Source organism: Chenopodium quinoa, unplaced genomic scaffold (assembly GCF_001683475.1).
Source record: "Chenopodium quinoa cultivar QQ74 unplaced genomic scaffold, ASM168347v1, whole genome shotgun sequence".
In the NCBI taxonomy this organism is placed as follows: Eukaryota; Viridiplantae; Streptophyta; class Magnoliopsida; order Caryophyllales; family Amaranthaceae; genus Chenopodium; species Chenopodium quinoa.
Genome location: NW_018744304.1, coordinates 1,041,322 through 1,057,709, shown reverse-complemented (window position 1 = coordinate 1,057,709; position 16,388 = coordinate 1,041,322). Strand labels below are relative to the sequence as shown.

Genomic DNA, 16,388 nt, shown 5'->3' with positions numbered 1-16,388 from the left:
ACCTGCAAAACAACGGAGACTCCTGGAGGAGGGAGTTCCACCTGCGACGATCAAGTTAGACCGTGTTCGGATGTAAAAAGTGCGGAAAGCAAAGGGGATCGGGCTCCTCTCGGAAGGGGAGTGATCATCCGACTGCCTGAGACAGTTTCAATATCCGAGCCTTAGCTCTCAAGTAGCGTAATTAAAGCCGGAGTTAATGCTCAGCAAGTAATGTACGCGTGTGTTTAATGATTTCTGAATGCGGTTCCTTAGAGGGAACATCTCCCTTTTATACGGTCTTTGAAATGCGGGTCTAGTACTAGGTTTTTGGAAACCCAGGACAGACTGGGCTTGCCTAGGTATTTGGGCCCTTAAAGGCCATTTTCCCAGTTGGCAATCTGCCTGCCACGTGTCGTGGCCTGAAAGGTCCACCTTGGACCTCTCACGAAGTGACATGTGGTGGTCTCTGGTTGGTCCACGTGGATGACACGTGGCAGGGTTTCATTGGTCCACGTGGTGGGAGAAATCCCCTAATCACAAATAATTAACCCAATGAGAATATATTCACATTAAATTATAACCTAAAAATTTAGAAAACATAAACAAGAGAAAAAAACAAGTTAACTTGGTTCCCAAGTAATGGCATTGTTTGATAGACTATCTTCTGTGAGTCTATTACTCCAATCTTTTCATGTGCTGGCTGTATAAAGATCAGGAATCACCTAGTAAATAAGTAGTACTGGAAGACCTAAGAATTATTAATCGGAGAACCCCTTGCACATAGCGCCTATTTACTAACATTGCATATAGGATGGCAATGTATTAATAAAGTTGAAGTTGTAGTGGGGACAAGCTGTGAGGTGGCCATGAGTATAAAGTACCATTTAATAGGTAAATAGTACCATTAAATGTATTAGTGGTATAAATATTTTGCTAATAGTTCAAATAAGAATGTAAATGGTACATCAAAATATTATACCACTGTGAGATATAATAGTACTACTAAGACATAATGGTACAATATATATGCATTATAGTACAAAAAATGTACCACTTTAACCATAAAAAGTATCATTCTTAATGTCAAATAACTTATATATCTTGTGAATTTATATTTTTACTTGCCTATATGTAAACATAACATATAGGCACTATGCACCTAGTGCTACTCTTATTAATCATAATAGCACCAACTTGTACTCCTTTGTGCAGATAAGAACAACTTTAGAGGGTAATAAAGTAAGTCATGTGCAACATGGGCTAGAAACTACAATTTCTCTCCCCTTTCCTTAAATATTGTGCCAAAAGATATGGGTTACGTAAATAGAAACGAAGGAAGTATATATCTTAATTATAAAAAAAAAAATTGCGTTTGTAGCTTAGTGGTTGGAGTTGGATATTTTTGAGGTTTGGGGCTGTGAGAGAAGGGGGGGGGTAGTAGTAAATGTAATTTCATTTCATAAAATTCCAAAGAGTGGTAATCATGAAAGGTAATGACAAAACCTCAACACACATCCTCAAAGCAAAGTCAAGACCCCAACCATGCACCAAATCATTCTGGAAAGTCATAAAGCACAAGAATATTAGGTCATTTGTAAATTAGTAATGAACAAGAACAAGAAGAATTAGGGTAAGTAAAAGAGTGGACACCTGAATCATATGCCAAACACAACGCTATGCCTTATTTGAGAATACTGGTGCCATGATTTCAATGAACCTGTAAATAAACAAAGCATATTTTTTCAAAAATTATATGCGAGACATTGAAAAATTTAACCGTAAAACCAATATCTTTTAGGAGAAGTGACAACTTTTCTGAGGCACACTATAATAAACTCAACTAATAATTCATGTGAAAGGGAGTAGTATATACATACATACCCAGCACACGATGGCAACTGAGGATCAGGGCACCATCCATGCTTTTCCTTGGTTGCTCTACATATGCAAGGAGAAATCAATAACGATGAATTTTGTGTCATGCTTAAAGCATGTAGAACACTTAAAGTGAGTGAGAAAGGGACAAATTTTTGTGCCATTCTTACTTGTGGACTTCACCATCACCTCTTCTCTTTGTCATTTGCCATGTTAGACCTATGTTTGGTTCTAAGCTAGGCTGCGATATCTCTAACCCGCGCTTCTTAACCAATTTAAGATATCTAAAACACATTAAAGGGTAAGTTAAATTAATCTAGTCTAGATAGCTTAATGAAAGAAAGTACATAACTTAGAATTTCGATGTTGAAAACTGCTTACTCTTCTGCATCAAAGTGTTCAACCCCAAAGTCTTCGTCCCATATAAATATGTAATCATACGCAACTACAACATTTGGGTGCAGAAATTGTTTAGCATACCAATAGAAAAAATCAATGTAACAACAGACTGATCCGTACAAGAATATTGTGTTGTAAGTTATTACTTTAACAACAAAATCGGCTTTGGAAATTCTAATCCTTGTACTTCTTCTAATGAACATGGAAATCAAAATGTTATATGTTCAAAGGAGGATGGATTAGAAGGTAAAATCACTCACCATATCGTTTGTTTATGGGCACTAATATGGATAGCGCGCTTTGACCACTCAAATTCATCCCATTCACTTGTTCGCCCATCATAATGAAACAGGACAATAGTAAAGTTATCTGAAAACTATGAGCATCAGATTTAGCACACGAACATAGATATGATTGAGGAACGGAGGTTAGATTAAAAGAGTCGGGCCAAACATTCTTGACACAAGTATCAATATTGTATCTTAGATCATAGCCTACTGTAAAGGCAATGAGGTACTTTGGTTTGCTACTCAGGTCCTGCAAATAAAAATTTCATCTTAAATGATGGTTTAAATTTGCATTAATAAGTATTAGTCCAAGATTGGACTAGATAAGATCATGTATTGTTTTCCTAAGAACACAAGTAGCATGAACTTCGAGTCGTACATAATTTCCAAAAGACATAAACTCTAGTAATTAGATAGAAGATGCACCTCTTTAGCCAGACCCTAGAGTTTGTGCTCGTAAAAATCAGTCTCAGATACAACAATTCTAGGGGGTAGTCTTTTAGCTCCTGGTGGATTTGTTGGTACCCAAACTTGCAATACATTCGAAATTTCAAAACATGTTATTAGTTAAATCAGCTAATATTGTTAATTTCCTTAAGCTTAGTTGGTTACTAAGATGCGTGTGATTCAGTGTATCGACTTAGTTTAATTTTAGTCTATGATACAAACACTAATTTTGAATAATAAACTATTCAACTAAATCAACTATGTTAGTTGGTCGATCGAGGCCTATATCCTCCTGAAGACAGTCATACCCTTCATACATTAGAAGTGCAAAGCTACAACAATATTGACATTTGTATGATATGTTCCCTCTATCTGGATTTAAAATTGTTGGTAAAATAACTGTTGAAATCAATAATAAATAAACAATTAGAACTTTCCTTGATGATCTTAAACTCACAGTCACGCCGCGGAACAGAATCCACTGCCTTAGAAGCGAAATACGCCACCACCGGTAAAATTTTCCTAGTGACGCACGCCTCCCAAGTTTAATGCAACTCACCTCGTAATTCGTGCATCCAAACTCGAAGAGTGGAATAACTCAAGAACTGTTCAGATCTCAAAGGGTAGGTTTGCGTTTGAGTGTCTAGGGTATTTCAACAATGAAAATAACGTATCCTCAAAAAATAGACAAGGAGCAGTATTTATAAGAGTAATAAGAAAAGGAAATAAGCAGCACAAACCTCACCCAAGGCCTATACCCACGGCTGGGCTGGCGAGCAATCACTCTCTAGCGAGTGAGCTATCGCTTAGCCTTGGCGTAGGCTTCATGAGCTGCGAGGTATAGCTCCCTCGCTGGTGAGGTCTCGCTCGGACTGCCGCAAGACTCTGCCAGCAGCGAGCTATAGCTCCCTCGCTGGCGAGCTATAGCTCCCTCGCTGTTGAGCTCCCGCTCGGAACTACCGCAAGGCATTGCCAGCAGCGAGCTATAGCTCGCACGTAGGCGTGCTCTCGCTCGGACCTACTGTAGGCCATTGCGAGCATCCGAGCTCTAGCTCTCTTGCTACTTGGTCTTGCACGGCTCACCAAGTTGCATGCTACATCTTTTTCTCGTTATTAGCTCCTTACACACTCACTAGGTAAAACTCCGATATGCATTACTAGAATTGCAAAAACTCTAACAATCCCCCACTAATGCAAAACGGACTTGAGATCATGAAATCTGAACAGTAAAAGGAAAGGTTAGGTACTTAAGGTTTTAACTAATACCTTAGTGACATAAATATTCAACACTCTTCTGGTAAGTATCCAAAGGTTTGAACTCCCGGGAGCGAGGAAGGAACATGTATCACATACTTCACCTTTAGAGCTTGAGCAATTCCGCCACTCTTGGCCAACTCTTGGGCTCTCATGAGTACTTCAGAAATACAATACCACAGTCTTCCCTTGAAGGAGGTCATCCCTCGTACTCACGTAGGTGTTCAATCTATGTGTTATACACACATATTCCCAGCAAATTCAAAGGTCTTTCCAAGTAGGCTTAAAACACATTCAAGCACCTTGTAAACCAGAGAATTACATGCAATAAAATTAGAACATTAAGAACAAAAGTTCAACCCTCAATCTTCGGTGTCATTATCAATCCTGTTTCAAAAGCCACCAGGCTTAAAGGTCTTAATACATTTAAGAACCATTATTAATCCTTGCTCAAAAAACAGCTAGACAAATGACATTAAGAGACAAGCTCAACCTAACTGAATCTAAATAGTAAAATTTACCACTCTTAAAGAGTTATAAATTCCAACACATAACACATAAATAACAAATCCACACGGTTCACCACAATGAAACAAAATGAACCAAAACAGGTTTCAGATTTATTATAACCAACGTATTATGTCACATAGCTTATAGCTACAAATCAAGTCAATTCAACATAGGCCCTAAACCCATACCAGTTGATGACTCCACCACCAGTCTATGACTTAATCCCTTAGTAAAAGGATCTGCAAGGTTCTTCTCCGTTCGAACATAGTCTAACAAACAACCCCATTCACAATAAACTGCCTCACAGACTCATGTCTGACTCTTATGTGCCTTTTCTTACCATTATAAACGCTATTCGTAGCAACACATATAGCAGCTTGGGAATAACAATGCATTGAGACATGTTGTGTCGGCTTCCCCCACGAGGGAATATCAACTAACAGATTTCTCAACCAATCTACTTCTTGAGTAGCAAGATCCAATGCGATAACTCAGCTTCCATTGTCGATCTAGCTATATAAGTCTGCTTCCCAGACTTCCAAGAAACTGCACCCCCACTAAGGGAAAAAACATACCCACTGGTAGAACTTGTTTCGTCGCTATCCGTTACCCAATTTGCATCATAATACCCTTCAAGAACCAAAGGATGACCAACAAAATTCAATCCCCATGCCATGGTTCCATGAAGATATCTAAGCACACACCTCAAAGCAACCCAATGTTGCTCACTAGGACAATGTGTATAGCGACTAAGTTTACTTATCGCAAAAGCAACATCAGGGCGAGTACAATTCATCAAAACATTAGACTTCCAAGCACCTTAGCATATTTAGTTTGAGAGACACTATCTCCCACATTCTTCACCAAAGTTCCACAAGGATCAAAGGGCGTCTTCAATGGAGGCAAATTAAAACAATTAAAGTTCTTCAGAATTTTCTCCACATAATGAGACTGAGACTGAGATATGAGACTGAGACAGAAAATAACCTTTCTTGGTCTTAGTAACCTTAATACTAAGAATCACATCTACCTCCCCCAAGTCCTTCATCTCAAACTTTGAATTCAGAAATTTCTTAGTTTCATTTATGACATACATATTTGTGCCAAACAGGAGCATGTCATCAACATACAAGCATAAAATCACATATTGGGCACCAAATATTTTTTGAATACACGCATGCATCACTAGGGGTGAAAGTTAGGTTTCTGGATTTTGGAAACCACACCGCACCACTTTACTTTTGAAATCAAACCAAACCATATAAATTTCGGTTTAAAAAAAAAAAAACGGAACCAAAACGAATTTTTTGGGCCTTGTTTATTGGGCTTTAATCTGTAATTTTTTATGGGCTTCCAAACCATATAAACCAATATGAAATATCATATTCATCAACATAGCAGTACTGCAATAACATAATCAGATTAAAACATCATTAACAAGTTCTAAAACTTCTAATTCAAAGTAACAAGGTCAATCTGGAAAAATAAAAATAATAAAAAAAAGAAGTAAATAAATAAAAATTCAACACTTCATCCAAAAAAAAAATTAAAAAAAATTGTTCAACATTACAACAACTTTAACAATTGAAATAGCAGTAGCATAACAACAATAAGCAGCAGCAACATCATAACAGTAGAAGCATCAGGTCAGCAACAGTATAATACAGAAGCAGGTCAGTAGCAGCATAGAGCAAGGCGGTAGCAACAATAATGAGAAAACAGTAGCAGTAGAGCCACATCAGTCTATTATTTCAAGCACTTCATCAATATCAGCATCACCAATTGCCATTTTCTTCAAGTCTAGCATAATTCATAACAAAAATAACCAAGTTAATATATATATATATATATATATATATATATATATATATATATATATACATAATGAAAATAAGTAATTTTTGATTAGATGTTCTTATATATTACCTTCTTCAAGAAGCTCAACTTCCTCTGAACATTCTTTAATATTTGGAAATGGTGAAGCACGTAAATAATTTTGAGCACAAACAAGACCTTCTACAACTCGGGGAGTTAATGAGCTCTTAAATTGATCTAGAACCCTGCCACCAGTGCTGAATGCACTCTCAGAAGCTAATGTCAAAACAGGGACAACAAGAACATCATGGGCAATTCTCCCCACAGTAGGAAACCTTGAACAATTGAACTTCCGCCAGCACAAAACGTCAAATTCATCAATATCATCCGCCATCCTCCTCCAAATATTTGTCTCTCTCTATTTTTGCATCTCCATCTCTCTCACACTTGTGTTTCTTATAGTTACTCTTTAAGACTTCAATCTTCTTATGTTTAGGAGACAATGGAGTTTTGTCATCCTTACTTGAAGACACTTCCTCCCTATTCACATCATTAGATGAAGAAACATGATACTCCTCATACAAAGCATTCAAAGCTTCCGTCACATGACATTATTAACCAACTTTGATGCAACAATAGGATCATAATTTTAGTTATCATCCACTCAACATAATCAAGCTTATAACGAGGATCAAGGACAACGGCAATAAAAATCAGGAGGTTTATTTTTTTTGGATCACCCCAATACTTTTCATATTTTTCTTTCATTCTACAAGCCATAAGACACATATCTGGATCATCACTTGAAACCAAATCTTTTAAAAGTACAATAACATTCACCAATTCATGAAAAAACAAATTCGAAGTGACATATAAAGAGCCAGAGACATGCAAGGTCAGATCATAAAAGGCTTGTCGAAATTCAGAAAGTCTTCTCACATTATTCCAATCATCAGAATTAGGGCTACCCTTACCATCCCTCTCATTCAAATCAATTACATAGTTAGGGTGTTCCTTAGAATACCTCTCAAAAGCATCCTCAAGTTCAATAGCAGCATTCAACATCAAATAGGTGGAGTTCCACCTAGTAGGCACATCAAGGCACAATCCCCTTTTTGTGTTGATTTTTTCATCTAAGACACATTTTTTAAACCTTTGCAACCTAGAAGGAGATTGTTTGATAAACCTAACAGCATGCCTAACACGTTGAACCGACTCATTAACAGTTTTCAACCCATCATAATCAACCAAATTCACAATGTGAGCAACACAACGCATGTGAATGAAACGACCCTTAAGAACCCCAGTTTTCCATACATTCATTTTCCTTCTAATATACCCAATTGCAGTATCATTTGAGCTAGCATTGTCAATAGGTTTGCACATGACTTTTTAAAGCCCCTAATCAAGCAAACACTATTCAATTTCTTTCCCAATATCATCACCCTTATGACTAGAAATAGGACAAAATTCAGAATTCTTTTGTGTAATATCCAATCATTTTCCATAAAGTGGACAGTCAAGCACATGTAATTAATTTGTCGTATAGAGGTCCATGTGTGGTTAAAGAAACTCTTGAATTACACCTCATTAACAAATTTTTCAGCTTTCGTTTTTTAGTTAAATATGTTTCAAAACAATCTTTGGCTTCTGTAATTCGATAAGGAACATTAAATCTAGGTTCCATTACACCACAAAGTGTCTAAAACCTATACCTTCAACAAACTTAAATGGAAGTTCATCAACAATCACCATAAACGAACATCATCCAAATTGGTTGCCATTGGTCTAGGACATAAAAAAAACCAAATTAATAGAGCAAAGCAGTAGCATAAAGCATTTCTGCAAAACAATAGAAGACTAGCAGCAGTGAGCAAAATAGTAGTAATTAGCAGAAAATCAGTAATTATTCGAAATTCTTCTTACTGTAGTCGTTATTCGTTAATCAGTAATTCAAGGATTGTACGAAAATAATTCAGAAATTATTCCAAAATAAGTACTTGTAATCGTTAATTCAATTTCTTAACCTAATCTTTACTTTCCTAAATAATTTTCATCAATTTATGAAATTATGAAGCATAATCGCACTATCAACATGAACATGAAGCATAATTGCATGAACATCAAGCATAATCGCAAGTAAAATATGTAAATCAAGCATAATTTCATGAACAACAAGCATAAATGCATAATCGCAATTCGTAATTATAATCGCAATTGATATGCAAAGATTAAAACTTAAAAGCATACCTTTGGACGGTGGACGCTGGACGGTGATTGGACGCCAGTGGACGGTGGTCGACTGGTCGGATGTATGTGACTTAGTGAGTACAGGAGTAGGCGAGTAGGAGGAAAGTGAGAGGCTGAGAAGGATGAATGTTAGATTAGGGGTTTTTTTTTTTTGCTTTATATACTTAGGCTGAGAAATTTCGGTTTTTCAATTTCTCAAACCGAAACCAAACCGAAAAAACGAAATATTTTTTTTTTCAAAACCAAACTGAACCACTTTCGAAAAAAAAACCGAACCATATTTCTTATTTGGTTCGGTTTTGGGTTCGGTTCGGTTTTAAACCAAATTTGTTTCACCCCTATGCATCACTACCGTTGACAACAAAACCAAAACAAAGAATAGTGTTATGAAATTCTTCATATCATTGCTTCGGAGCTTGTTTTAAACCATACAAGGATTTCTTTAGCCTACACACCTTATTCTCCATGTCAAGAACTACAAAACCGGAGGTTGCTCCATGTAGATCTCCTCCTCTAAATTTCCATTCAGAAAAGCTGTCTTAACATCCATCTAGTGCACAATTAAATTGTATGATGAAGCTAAGGCAAACAAAACACTAATTGTTGCAATTTTAGTCACAGGAGAATAAGAAAATAATCAAGACCACTAACTGAACCCCCTTATCACCAATCTAGCCTTCAACCTTTCCACGGTGTCGTCGGTTCTCATTTTTCTCTTGAAAATCTACTTGCACCCAATAGCTCTACTCCTTTTCGGCAAGTCCACGAGCTCCCAAGTCCCATTGGACATGATTGAATCAAGCTCACTATTCACAGCTTCCTTCCAGAAGTTTGCATCCACTGAGCTCATAGCTTCTTCGAACGTTTTTGGATCTTCATCCACAACCTGTAGACACACCATGATCTCATTTAGATTATTTTCAAAGTTATCATGATTTTCGAACTCTGCCATAAAAGTTGTTAGAAAATCTGGTCCAAAGCTTGTCTCCATTCTCTGCCTCTTACTCCTCCTAGGTTGAATAGCAACTTCAACCCTAGGGGAAGTATCTTCTGGCTCTGTAGATGAAGGAACTGAAGAAACATCGTTAGTAACTAAGTTTTTCATCAAAGGAAATACATGTTCGAAGAATTTTGCATCACGACATTAACTTATAGAGCGATCTTCTAGACTCATAAATCTATATGCGGCTCTATCCTCAACATAACCAATGAACACTATATCATAGGTCCTAGAACCTATAGTTGAGCGCTTGAATGATGGATAATCCACCTTTTCTAGACACCCCCACACTTTCATATAACTCAGGTTTGGAGCATAACCCTTATATATCTCATATGGCGTCTTGTCTAACTTGTTGTGAGTCACTCTGTTCTGTACATAATTTGCTGATAGAACCGCTTCACCGCACAAATTGTCTGGCAACCCAGAACTCAAGAGCATTGCATTCATCATCTTCTTCAGAGTCCTGTTTTTCCTCTCAGCCACACCATTTTGTTGTGAAGTGTACGGGCAGATACTTCATGAATGATTCCCTCACTTTCACATAGATCTTTGAGGAAATCGGAGCCATACTCTCCACCCCTATCGGAACGAACTCTTTTAATTTTACGATCCAACTGATTTTCTACTTCAGCCTTATACACAAGAAACTTGGATTTTGCTTCATCTTTTGTCCTCAAGAGATAAACTCTGCTATACCTCGAACAATCATCAACGAAAGTGATGTAGTAGCGTTTCCCACCCCTACTTTCTAAGTTCTTAAAATTAGCTAAATATGTGTGAATTAGCTCAAGTAGGGTGGTCTCTCTCTTTGTGACAGTTTTGTGAGGTTTCTTCACAAATTTAGACTCTGCACACACTTCACATTTTTCAAGTCCATCTAATGACATGTTTGGGAGCAAATTCAAATTCTTCATTTGTTTCAATTTTGTTGCACCACATGACCCAATCTACTATGCCATAATTTAAAGGACTCAACAATATAAGCAGAAGTAGAAATCTTATTCATTGAAGAAAAGATTACAATCTCAAGGACAAATAGACCCCTACTAAGGTAACCTTTTCCAACATATTCCCCAGTACGGGTTAACACAAGTTTATTAGCATCAAAAACTAACTTAACTCCTACTTTGTTCAACAAAGCACCAGAAATTAAGTTCCTACGAAGAGAAGGAACATACAACACATTGTGAAAAGCCAGAGTCTTCCCTGAAGTCAGCTTCAGAGGCACCTTACCCTTCCCAAGTACCTTAGAGCTGCTTGGATCACCCATGTAGACTTGTTCACCTTCCTTTGCCTCTTCCATACTGACAAACAGATCTTTGTTAGCACAGATTTGTTTAGATGCACTAGTGTCTACAATCCATTCAGTGTTGTTCTCAACCAAGTTAACTTTAGAGACAACCGCGACGATGACATCTTCATCCTTATTCTCAGCCAGATGAGCCTGATTGTTTATCCCTCCATTCGACTTCGGATTTTTCTTCTTCTTGTTCTTGAACTGTGAAGCAAAGTGCCCCATTTCACCATATGACCAACACTTGACAGAGTTCTTCTTCTCAATCTTGCCCTCAGCTTGGAGACTTCCCTTCTTCACAAACTTCCCCTTCTTGGCACGATTGTCACCAAATTTCCTTTTAGAGTCAGCAATAGTCTCAACAAGGTTGGCTTTAACTACTAGTTCATTCTTTGGCTTATAGGAGACATCCTTAAGCATGTTTTCTTCCTCAATCTTCATGTGGCTCACAAGTTCTTCTAGGGTTAAGTCCCTCTTTTTATGTTTGAGATGACTCCAATAATCAGACCAGGAATCAGGTAATTTCTTAATAAGAACATTAGCCTGCAGGATCTCACACATCTTCATACCTTGAACAAGAATTTCAGCAACATAATTTTCGTACACATGGACTTGGTCCATGATAGGATAGGCTTCGAATCAACCAACTTAAAGTTCAACCTATTTCCAATCACATACATCTTTTTCCCGACATCATCAGCACCATATTTCATTTCTAAAGACACCCACATCTCCCTAGAAGATTTCATATTGACATACAAATCAAATATGATGTTTTTCATGAGGTTCAGAAGATGACCCCTAATAAACTTATTATCACGATCAAATTTCTTGATTTCAGATTCATTGACAACAACAGTAGTGGTGCTTTGGCTAGGGTCAGATTCTTTATTCCCAGCAATTCGAGTACTAGGAATTTCAATCATAGCATTGGTTTGAACAATAGGTTTTGGGGCATCCTTAAATAAAACATAATCAACTTCTACTTGTTCAAAAGCAATCAACATTCTTTGTGACCATCTCTTATAATTAATTTCATCAAGAGACATAACCTTAGATAGATCTAGGTATAAACGAGTTTGAGAATTACTATTCATGATATCAACAGGTCTAATAATATTATTTCGCTTCTAAATTGTTGGTAAAATAACTGTTGAAATCAATAATAAATAAACAATTAGAACTTTCCTGGATTGATGATCTCAAACTCACAGTCGCGCCGCGGAACAGAATCCACTGCCTTAGAAGCGAAATACGCCACCACCGGTGCAAGTTTCCTAGTGACGCATGCCCCCAAGTTTAACGCAACTCTCCTCGTAATTCGTGCACCTAAACTTGAAGAGTGGAATTACTCAAGAACGGTTCATATCTCAAAGGGTAGGTTTGTGTTTGAGTTTCTAGGGTATTTCAACAATGAAAATAATGTATCCTCGAAAAAATAGACAAGTAGTAGTATTTATAGGAGTAATAAGAAAAGGAAATAAGCAGCACAAGCCTCACGCAAGACCCATACCCATGGCTGGGCTGGCGAGCTATCGCTCTCTAGCGAGTGAGCTATCACTTAGCCTTGCCGTAGGCTTCATGAGCTGCGAGCTATAGCTCACTCACTGGCAATCTCTCGCTCGGACTGCCACAAGACTCTGCCAGCGGCGAGCTATAGCTCCCTCGCTGGCGAGCTCTCGCTCGGAACTGCCGCAAGGCATTACCAGCAGCGAGCTATAGCTCGCACTGAGGCGAGCTCTCGCTCGAACCTGCTACAGGCCATTGCGGGCATCCGAGCTCTAGCTCGGTCTTGCACGACTCACCAATTTGCATGCTGCATCTTTCTCTCGTTAGCTCCTTGCACACTCACTTGGTAAAACTCCGATTTGCATCACTAGAATTGCAAAAACTCCAACAAAAATAGTCATGCTGATAGCATAAGTTGAATTAGTAATGCAACAACTAAGTCTTGAAAGTTGAAATAGAAAGCATATCTTGGTCTTATTTAATGATGGATCCTTCGATGGACCAACCCTTCTCCCTTTCAAAGTCGACCAAACGTTCAATAGAGCTTGAGTTGAAAGTCCAGAATATTTATCTTCTATGTATGTTAGATCTATTGGTAGTAAAAGTGGAGCTTCAGAGTTCTTCTTTTGAAAATTATTTTAACAAAGTAAACAATACTAAGTAAGTATTTAGGTAAAAGATTTTTAATTAAAAGATACAAGTGCATTTGGTTCATTGCCTTACATTTACCTTATCAAGTTTCATAATTTAGGAAAAATATGATGTATTGTTCTAGTGGTTCTATGCTAAGCTATGATGAATTGGTGATTGATGAACATTCTCATTTATATGAAAGGGAAAAAAACTGAAAGAGTAACTTCATGACTTTTAAAGAAGGGGAAAATCTTCTTTCACTTTTGCATGAGGGAGCTCCAGTTTATCACGTTGGTAAACAAATTTCGTTTATCAAGTGGCAAAAAATGTACAGTTAGCATGAAATTTCATAATTATTTTAACAACTATGGCCCCATAATTAATACAATGTTATTGATTTATTTACAGTTTTTCCATTTAATGAGATGATAAACTTGTATTTCTCCTTTTGTACCCATAAATTGTTCTTCCTTTGTAAATGGTTCCCTCACACTCTCTAGGGTTTATCTTATTGATTTCCTTCTAGGGTTTTTCCCTTGGGAGAGTTTTTGTTAACCTCTATTGCTAGGTGTTTTTTAGTTACTTGTTTTTAGGCTCGAGTGATGCCTCGAGTTACTGCATTAATTCCATATTAAAATCCTTATTTATATTTAAATGTATTAGAATGACATATAATATATAGCTTAGTGGCTAATACTTAAGTTTTTAAACTTAAGGTTGTGGGTTCAAGTCTTGTATAATCCACATTTATAAGCACGTGAAATGAAATACCCCCTTCGTTTTTTTATTTGCATCACTTCCCTTTTATAGATGTGGTTTTTTTTTTTGCATCACTTCTACATATAGTAACTTTATACTATATTTTATTATTTCTCTCTTACTTTAAACCCTACTCAAATAATTTATTATTTCTCTCTCTTATGGTCCCCACTACTCTCTCTCACATACTTTCACTTTCATGATCTCCACATTACTTTTACTATAATAAATTATTCATCCACTCATATTATTGTATTATACCAAATTCACTTTTAAAACTCCGCGCATTTACAAGTAATGCAAATAAAATAAAATAATATAAAAAAATTAAAAAATAAAAAACCGAAAAGAGTAATCGATTAATCCGGCAGGGACGCCTCATAGCATGTAGACTTGTTTATAAACACCTTTTAATAACATATATAGGATAGATATAGATTGTAACAACAACAAGATTGATAACACACAAGTATTCTATGTACCTTTACCTTTGTCGTCCAAGGGAGTGTAGAAAAGGATACACCTAAAAAAAATCCAAACACAAGCCCAAAAAAAGTAGTAAGAACAAGCCTCAACGTCTCATTTGGTTTTCTTACTTGAACTCTGTAACAAAGCAACAACACAAAAGTTAATAGCTTAATAATTGCAATTAAATTAGCTTTCACAAATAAAAAAAGTTACATGAATCATCAAACCTGCGCAAAATACTTTTCATTTTTCTTATAAGAAGTGTAAATTATAGAATTGTAATTATACAATCCTTGACCCTCCCAGAAATATTTGCATGCTCATCCACCTTCAGCCGCTGTAATTCAAAAGGAAACCACTGTGACACATTCTTACATATCATTCATTATACTGTACATAGTTAGGATACAAATTTTTATTATGATGTGTAACATTTTAAGTTTCACTTTTGCTCATGCATCATAAATATAATTTGTACCACACTTTGATTTAACTTTTGCAAGTTTAATTTGACCAATAATATTGTTTTTTTAGTACAAATTTGATACGTTAATTATTATTTAAAACTTTGAAATTTTTTACATCTCATAAATAATAACCTCAAAGTTGCAGATACCAATTAACAGACAATGCAAACAATGGTAAAATTTAGCTCAAGAAATTGAGAGTTTTTTTAGCCTCTATTATGTATCATACAATGCAAACAATGGTAAAAATTAGCTCAAATTATGTAAATATTGCAAAAACAAAAGTGTAGCAATTGTTATAAACAGAAGAATTTATTGCCTTTGTTGTTTTTTTTTAAGTGCCCAAGTTTGACCGACACTTATATTAACACAGAAATTAACCAATAATATTTTTAATTATCAATAGGTATAAGTTATCAGAAAAATTTATTATTTCAAGTTTGTGATTATGTCGATTCTAACAAGTATGGACTACTCACGTAGACTTGTTTAATCTCTATTATGCAATATAAAGCACTAGCAATAGTCGAGTATGTGAATAGTGCATTAGTAAGAATGAGACAATAAAAAATATGAATGGAGGAGTAATTAAAGCCCTAAAGGTGTCAAAAATTGACTCCATCCCACCAAACCTGATTTCACTTGATAATGACCTGATTCAGATTTTGACTTGCATGGCTACAACAATTTAGCATCTCTTAAACCCAACCTGACTACACCCAATCAGATCCAACCAAATCTATTTTACCAAATCGATATCTCCATGAGTAACATTGTAAGATGAATCCACAAATGATAGCAATGTAGAAAAGATTATATCACATTGGAAGTACCACTAATGCTCAATTTTGAATTACCAAATAAGCTGATTGCCATTCATAACAAAAATGTTGCATGAAGCCTTTTTACATAAGTCTTGCACTCTTGCGCTAGCTTGTTATTACAAAGGGGTTAGATTTGACAAGCATGTCGTTATTCTTAAACATTTTAAAATTTCCACATGTTATTTGCCTAAACATGAAACATTACAAAGTTGTTTCAAGATAGATTTCAATATCACATGGGATAAATTTTATACAAATTAACGGTGAAAATAAAATAAATCATTAAATGATAGACTTTTTTTTTTATTTTTTTTATATATTTTTTTTTCCAATAGCACAATCATAACCAAACCTTTTACGACAAAATACATAAATATATAACAATCAAATCTAATATATTATATAAATAAAGTAGGCATTTTTGGAGAGTATTGGGAGCGCCACATAAGAAATATACTTATTCGACCAATAAGAATAAAGATTTGTATTTTATTTTTGAATTAAAAAATTATTTCCTCACCTAGATAAAAGTAACGAATTAGATTTGATATATCTAAAATTTTAATGCCACGTAGATTATAATCCACGAATTAAATTATTTTAATGAAAAAATAA

The 16,388-nt window shown here is 35.9% G+C and overlaps 1 pseudogene; it reads right to left on the bottom strand.

Annotated features, from left to right (window-relative positions):
* Positions 1-568: 568 nt before the first annotated feature.
* On the bottom strand, positions 569-5,146 carry LOC110695787 (annotated as a pseudogene).
* Positions 5,147-16,388: the final 11,242 nt, after the last annotated feature.